Here is a 7951-nt window from a genome sequence, read left to right on the forward strand (position 1 = left end):
CTCCCACTTATAAGGTAAGAAAGAGTGGAGATGTTAATGTAAATTTTAAACAGGTGGAATCAATATCCTGAAAAACATCTTGAAATAACTAACAAAAGATGAAACATGACTTTACCAATATTATCCAAAAGACAGAGAAATATCAAATCAATAGCTACTCAAGAGGTAAAGGCAATCTAGCCAAGAGCAATGGTCATAGCAACTGTTTTCTGGGATGCTCAAGATGTTTTGCTTGAGTTTCTCCAAGGCCAAAGAAAAACAATATTTGCTTATTATGAGTATTTTGAGAATGCTGGTGATATCTTGTAGTTGAAAAATACTCAATAAAACGTCAGCAATGTGTCCTTCACCATGACAAAATTCCTGATCATTCATCTCATCAAACATGGGCAATTTTGTAAGAATTTCTATAGAAGGCGGAAGAGGAGCACGACTCAGGGGCAGGCTGCTGGGCCCGGCTCAGGCCGGCGACGGAGCCGCGGCGCGGGCGTGCGGTCGGCCGGGCCTCCCGCGCCTCCAACAGTTGTGTGCGACGCAGCCGCCCGGGCCTAGGCCGAATCCATCCCCGGCGGCCCGGGATCTGGCAGCGGCGGCTGACGCAGACGGAACATCATGTCCGCGGCGGAGCCTCCGCCACCCCCGCCTCCCGAGAGCGCGCCATCCAAGCCCGCAGCCTCCGCCGCCAGCAGGGGGAGCAGCAGCGGCAACAAAGGCGGCCCCGAGGGCGTCGCGGCGCAGGCGGCGGCATCTGTGGCCAGCGCCGGCTCCGCGAACGCTGACATAGAGGGACATGGAGAAAGTATTTGATGAGGCGTCACCTGGAAAGCAAAAAGAAATCCAAGAACCAGATCCTACCTATGAAGAAAAAAAGCAAACCGACAGAGCAAATAGATTTGAGTATTTATTAAAGCAGACAGAGCTGTTTGCACATTTTATTCAGCCTGCTTCTCAGAAGACTCCAACCTCACCTTTGAAGATGAAACCAGGACGTCCAAGAATAAAAAAGGATGAGAAACAGAACTTACTGTCAGTTGGCGACTACCGACACCGCAGAACAGAGCAAGAGGAAGATGAATAACTGTTAACAGAAAGCTCCAAAGCCACCAATGTTTGCACTCGATTTGAAGATTCTCCATCATATGTAAAGTGGGGTAAACTGAGAGATTATCAGGTCCGAGGTTTAAATTGGCTCATCTCTGTATGAGAATGGCATCAATGGTATCCTTGCAGATGAAATGGGCCTGAGAAAGACTCTTAACAATTTCTCTCCTTGGGTACATGAAACACTATAGAAACATTCCTGGTCCTCATATGGTTTTGGTACCTAAGTCTACATTGCACAACTGGATGAGTGAATTCAAGAGATGGGTACCAACACTTAGGTCTCTTTGTTTAATAGGTGATAAAGAACAAAGAGCTGCTTTTGTCAGAGACGTTTTATTAAGAGGAGAATGGGATGTATGTGTAACATCTTATGAAATGCTTATCAAAGAAAAGTCTGTTTTCAAAAAATTTAATTGGAGATACTTAGTTATAGATGAAGCTCACAGGATCAAAAATGGAAAATCTAAGTTGTCAGAAATAGTGAGGGAATTCAAGACTAAAAATCGATTGTTATTAACTGGAACACCACTTCAGAACAACCTGCATGAGCTTTGGTCACTTCTTAATTTTTTATTGCCAGATGTGTTTAATTCAGCTGATGACTTTGATTCCTGGTTTGATACAAACAACTGCCTTGGGGATCAAAAACCAGTTGAGAGGCTGCATATGGTTTTGCGTCCATTTCTCCTCCGTCGAATTAAGGCTGATGTTGAAAAAAGTTTGCCTCCGAAGAAGGAAGTAAAAATCTATGTGGGTCTTAGTAAAATGCAAAGGGAATGGTATACTCGGATATTAATGAAGGATATAGATATCCTAAATTCAGCAGGGAAGATAGACAAAATGAGGTTATTGAACATCCTGATGCAATTGAGGAAATGCTGTAATCATCTGTATCTCTTTGATGGAGCTGAGCCTGGTCCACCTTACACAACAGATATGCATCTAGTTACCAACAGTGGCAAAATGGTTGTATTAGACAAACTGCTCCCTAAATTAAAAGAACAAGGTTCACGAGTGCTAATCTTCAGTCAAATGACAAGGGTATTGGATATTTTGGAAGATTATTGCATGTGGAGAAATTACGAGTACTGCAGGTTGGATGGGCAGACACCCCATGATGAGAGACAAGATTCTATTAATGCATACAATGAACCAAACAGCACAAAATTTGTTTTCATGTTAAGCACACGTGCTGGTGGCCTTGGCATCAATCTTGCTACTGCTGATGTAGTAATTTTGTATGATTCAGATTGGAATCCCCAAGTAGATCTTCAGGCTATGGATCGAGCCCATAGAGTTGGACAAACTAAGATTGTCAGAGTGTTCTGCTTCATAACTGATAACACCGTGGAAGAAAGAATAGTAGAACGAGCTGAGATGAAACTCAGACTGGACTCAACAGTCATTCAACAAGGGAGACTTGTGGATCAGAATCTGAACAAAATTGGGAAAGATGAAATGCTTCAAATGATTCGACATGGGGCAACACATGTGTTTGCTTCAAAGGAAAGTGAGATTACAGATGAGGATATTGATGGTATTTTGGAAAGAGGTGCAAAGAAGACTGCAGAGATGAATGAGAAACTCTCCAAGGTGGGTGAAAGCTCACTTAGAAATTTTACAATGGATACAGAATCGAGTGTGTATAACTTTGAAGGAGAAGATTATAGAGAAAAGCAAAAGATTGCATTCACAGAGTGGTTTGAACCACCTAAACGAGAAAGAAAAGCCAAGTATGCTGTTGATGCATATTTCAGGGAAGCTCTTCATGTTAGTGAACCTAAAGTGCCCAAGGCTCCTCGACCTCCAAAACAGCCCAATGTTCAGGATTTCCAGTTTTTCCCCCACGTTTGTTTGAGTTACTAGAAAAAGAAATTCTGTATTACAGAAAAATTATTGGGTACAAGGTACCTCGAAGTCCTGACTTACCAAATGCAGCACAGGCACAGAAAGAAAACAGCTTAAAATTGATGAAGCTAAACCCCTTAATGATGAAGAGTTAGAGGAAAAAGAGAAGCTTTTAACACAGGGATTTACCAATTGGAATAAGAGATTTTAACCAGTTTATCAAAGCTAATGAGAAATGGGGTCGTGATGATATTTAAAATATAGCAAGAGAAGTAGAAGGAAAAACTCCAGAAGAAGTCATTGAATACTCAGCTGTGTTCTGGGAAAGATGCAATGAACTCCAGGACATAGAGAAAATTATGGCTCAGATTGAAAGGGGAGAGGTAAGAATTCAAAGAAGAATAAGTATCAAAAAGGCACTTGACACAAAGATTGGATGGTACAAAGCACCTTTCCATCAATTGAGAATATCCTCTGGTACTAACAAAGGAAAAAACTACACTGAAGAAGAGGATCGTTTTCTGATTTGTATGCTTCACAAGCTTGGATTTGACAAGGAAAATGTTTATGATGAGCTGCGACAGTGTATTCGAAATTCTCCTCAGTTTAGATTTGACTGGTTTCTTAAGTCCAGAACTGCAATGGAACTCCAGAGGAGGTGTAATACCTTGATTACTTTGATTGAAAGAGAAAACATGGAGCTAGAAGAAAAGGAGAAGGCAGAGAAAAAGAAACGAGGACCAAAGCCTTCAACACAGAATCATAAAATGGATGGAGCACCTGATGGTTGAGGAAGAAAAAAGAAGCTGAAACTATGAATACTTATTTGTTTCATAATCACTAACTTTAAACCGGTAGTTCTTTAATTTACGGGTCTTCATAAGATGTACTGTACAATGCTCAATCATTATTAAAGGTATTAAAGGGAAACCACTTTCTTTGATTAATAATGTAAAAATGGAGTACTGACATTGCTGAATTTCCAGAACCCTGACTTCTTTAGAGATAGATTCAAGCTGGTGCCATTACACCCAAGAGTATATTGAACTTGGTGGAACTTTTGTTGAAAAATAAAGTCTACATTTTTATTTGTATCATTTAATTCCATTTTCCATGACCCTAATTAAATCCCCTGTATGAGACAAAATGAAGTCACCACTCTGCCATTCAAGTCTTGGGAGCCCTAAATATTCTACTGCTTTGTCTCCATGCTTTAGAAATTTTTTATATTCAGTTTAAGTATAATGTCCAGGTGTTTTACTTGTACTTAGCAAGAGGAATAAGGAAAAGTAAGTCTGTCCCATTTCCCCAGAAGTGAGAGCCATATCCTCTATTCTTTGTCCCAGTTGATCAAAACATCAAGTAACATAAACCAAGAATTTTGAAGTTATCCTTAATTCTTTCTTCTCTAAACCTCTACGTATACTTGTTTAATGAACTCTACTTTTCTTGATTTTTCTATTTCATAAAATTTCTTCTTTATACCTTAATAATTTTTCATGTTAACTATAAGTTAGCTTTGTAACTAGTCATCCTGCTTCTTAAGTCAGTCCCCTTAAACCCATACTCCACATGTACTGAGAAGGATTTATCTTAAGGTAAATAAATCAAAATCCTTAATGAACACACAATACAATACACAAAATTCCTTCAGGCCTCTAAGTAATCCAATTCCCATTCCATGAAACCACTATTCTGTTTTGTCTCACTATGTGTTAATTTTATTTTTATATTTTTATAAATATATTCTTTCCTTTGTAAAATTAGTTTGATGTTTATACATGTTGTTACAAGTATCTGCAGTTTGTGACTTATTATTACTCAGTAATACTCCAATGTATAAAAACAGTAATTATGCATCTGTTCACAAACACTTGGCTATTTCACATTTGATGACAATAAATATTACTGGCATGACCACTCAATACAATTATTTGTATGAACAGAAAATTTATTACCTTTTTTGAAAATATCTACAAGTTTGGACTATATAGTAGTTGTGTGTTTTAGTATAGTAGAAAACTCCTGAAATTATATTAAAACTTGTTTTTACCATTTACTGTCCTAATATCAGTGTATGAGATTTCTAATTTACTGTATCATCACCAATACCAGTGGTTGCCCATCATTTTTTATCATTATTTTCCTATGGAGTTTGAAATATCTTTGCATTATGATTTAATTTGCATTTTGCTGATGGCTGTTAATGCTATGAACATTTTCTTGTATTTATTTGCTAACTATAAGTCCCTTCTGAGGTGTTTGAATCTTTTGATTATATTTATTACCTAACTCACTGACTTGTAGTTTTTCACATATTCTTGAAACAAAATAAATTGTTGTATATATATGTACAGAGTTTTCTTTTTAATTCCAGTGCATTTGAAGTGCAATGGTTTTTAGCTTTGATGAATGCCAGTTTACTGATATTTTTTCCTTTTTTGAGTTATACAAGTTTCATGTTTTCATATATATATATATATATATATATATATATATATGAATAAAATGGGGCTTCCCTCCCTACCACCCACATTCCTATCCTTCCTCTCTCCCTCTTGGATTCCCATTCTTAATTTTTACAAAGATCTACTATCAGTTTACTTAGTGTTATTATAGTTAGCCCTACTCCAAGTAGAGTGGTTTAGTAAATAGCATGAAGAGAAAGAAAACAAAACTAAACAAAAGATTGTTTCTCTACGGAAGAGACAAGGACTATAAACAGTCATCCATTCTCCAAATGACTATTTCACTTGAATACATTACATTGCAGGTATTCTGTTAGTTGCATCAGATCAAGGGAAACATGATATTTACAATGTATTATTTTCTTGATTTTGTTTACAAAATTTTTATCAAGTCTAAGACCATGAAAATTTTCTCATATCTTTTCCTCTGAAGCTTGATAATTTTTAGCTCAGGAATGAGGATAAATTTTCTATGTAGTGCATAAGAAGTATCATGGTACATTTTTATTCAATTGTTCCAGCCCAGTTAGTTGAGCATTTTATCCCTTTTTAATCAAATTGCGTTTGTACCTTGTTGGAAAACAATTTCTCCATATACTCACGTATGTATTTCTAAACTCTATTTTCTGTTTTATTCCTCTAATATCTAATCTTTCATCAATACTACATTGCATTCACTGCTGGACATTTAGAATAGGTCTTAAAGTCAGATATTACTGGGGGCTGGCGCCATGGCACTGTAGGTTAATCCTCTGCTTGAGTCGCCGGCATCCCATGTGGGCGCTGGTTCTAGTCCCGGCTGCTCCTCTTCCAATCCAGTTCTCTGCTATGGCATGGGAAAGCAGTAGAAGATGGCCCAAGTCCTTGGGCCTCTGCACCCACATGGGAGCCTGGGAAGAAGCATCTAGCTCCTGGCTTCAGATTGGCGTAGTTCTGGTCAATGTGGCCATCTGGGGAGTGAACCAATGGACGGACGCTTCTCTCTGTCTCTATCTCACTGTGTGTAACTCTACCTTTCAAATAAATAAGTAAAATCTTTTTAAAAATCAGATATTACTGTTCTTATTGTATTATGTATTTCTCTATGAAAATTGTTTTTTCTGGTTATTAAGATAAACTGAGGGGGCCAGCGCTGTGGTGCAGCAGGTAAAGCTACCGCCTGCAGTGCCGGCATTCCATATGGGCGCCAGTTCGAGTCCTGGCTGATCCACTTCCAACCTAGCTCTCTACTGTGTCCTGGGAAAGCAGTAAAAGATGGCCCAAGTCCTTGGACCTCTGCACCCATGAGGAAGACCCGGAAGAAGCTCCTGGTTCCTGGCTTCAGATCAGCGCAGCTCTGGCCGTTGCGGCCAATTGAGGAGTGAACCAGTGGATAGAATATCTCTCTCTCTCTGTCTCTCTCTCTCTCTCTCTCTCTCTCTGTGCCTCTCCTTCTCTCTCTGTTTAACTCTGAATTGCAAATAAATAAATCTTTTAAAAAAACACACTGAATAAAATTTTAAAGCAAACATATCAATGAATGTATGAAGTTCTATTACATTAGTATACATTTGTACTCACATAAACAAGCTAATATAAAATATATACCTATATACATGAAGTTGTATAGTATACTATACTATACTATACAGTATACTAATATAAATAAGCTAATAATTCAAAATAATAATTATTATTGTTTAAATGTAATACTTCAGTCACTAATATCAACATTTATAAAATATAATAGAGTTCTAGAAAAATTCACCATATAACAGATGTGCCATATGCACTTTCCTCCTGCAAAGGATTAAAAATGAAGGATGAATAGCTAATATTCACATATAATATTTGGAGGAGAGTGCTGGAACAAAATTAAAAAGAAATGGAGTTATTGTAAAACATGGAGACTCTGGATAGATTAGTGAAGAAGAAAATGAATTATATTGCATCGATGCTCCTGTTGCCTGGCCTTGACCAGTTTGAACTTGGGGAAAAGGTAAATGTGAAGTATCCAACAGTCTACATTTGCATCAAGGATACTAAAGATTTTTACTTCTGGGGGCATCATATAATCCTTGTAAGCCCTGATACCATTGGGAAGCTATTGGTGAATGGACACCATTGTACTGCTCCAAAGGGGAAACTCAATTTTCATAGTACTCTCTCTCTCAACAACGATATTGCTCTAGTGTTATTTTGAGGCCAAATCCCAAATATGTCTTGCCCCTGTTGCCATTCACAACTCACACTCCTGGGATGCTAGAGTATCTCTAATTCAAAATCATATGCAGAGACTGACAGGTACACATGGCATAATTTGTGCTTCATTGCCTATGCACACTAGAGTGCTCCTACCTACTAAAGTCCTTATTTGTGCTATGTGAGTTGTGATCCCACCCCAACATAATACCCAGAGACTAATAGGTATGCATAATGCTGCATAGGTACCCTGCCCCCACTGTATTTGAGCTGCATCACATCTGCATTTGTCTCCCAATATAGTTCCACACATCCACAGGTAGTGGAAACTTACTAGCACCCTGATATTA

The 7951-nt window shown here is 38.1% G+C and overlaps 1 pseudogene; it reads left to right on the forward strand.

Annotated features, from left to right (window-relative positions):
• The first annotated feature begins 597 nt into the window (after window positions 1–597).
• On the forward strand, window positions 598–3823 carry LOC133753417 (SWI/SNF-related matrix-associated actin-dependent regulator of chromatin subfamily A member 5-like; annotated as a pseudogene).
• Window positions 3824–7951: the final 4128 nt, after the last annotated feature.

The sequence above is a fragment of the Lepus europaeus genome, chromosome X (assembly GCF_033115175.1).
Source record: "Lepus europaeus isolate LE1 chromosome X, mLepTim1.pri, whole genome shotgun sequence".
In the NCBI taxonomy this organism is placed as follows: domain Eukaryota; kingdom Metazoa; phylum Chordata; class Mammalia; order Lagomorpha; family Leporidae; genus Lepus; species Lepus europaeus.